Source organism: Triticum dicoccoides, chromosome 1B (assembly GCF_002162155.2).
Source record: "Triticum dicoccoides isolate Atlit2015 ecotype Zavitan chromosome 1B, WEW_v2.0, whole genome shotgun sequence".
NCBI classification, from domain to species: Eukaryota; Viridiplantae; Streptophyta; class Magnoliopsida; order Poales; family Poaceae; genus Triticum; species Triticum dicoccoides.
Window position 1 is genome coordinate 620,767,402 of NC_041381.1, and position 482 is coordinate 620,767,883.

Here is a 482-nt window from a genome sequence, read left to right on the forward strand (position 1 = left end):
GATGCAAAGCGGAGACATGCGACGAGGGTCCCCTCCAACCATATCGAAACCACCCCCTTCCACAGCAAGTACCTGAGCGGTCTGACGGATTGCACCCAACTTTTGCGAGCGCGTGTGGCGCCCCACCCGGGCCCCACGGCCAAAATGAACGAAATCCGACAACGAACGCACGTTGCGTCACGTCCGGGCAGCATTTTTGGGGTTTTCGGCCCGGAAAATCGTAGAAAATCCATACGGACTCGAAACGGGACGAATTTTTGCGCGCATGCCCTCCTAGGACACTGTAGCACGTGGAAAAAAATGGACATGTTTGCTAAGTTAAAAAAGTAGCCTATTTGATTAAGTTAAAAATATGGGCATGTTTGGCTACGTTAAAAAAATTGGTTAAGGTAATTTTTTTGATAATGTGCCTACTTTATTTAGTTAAAATAAAAGAGGCCCTGTAAAAAAACGCCGGCCGTCTCTCTAACCGACGCGCATGC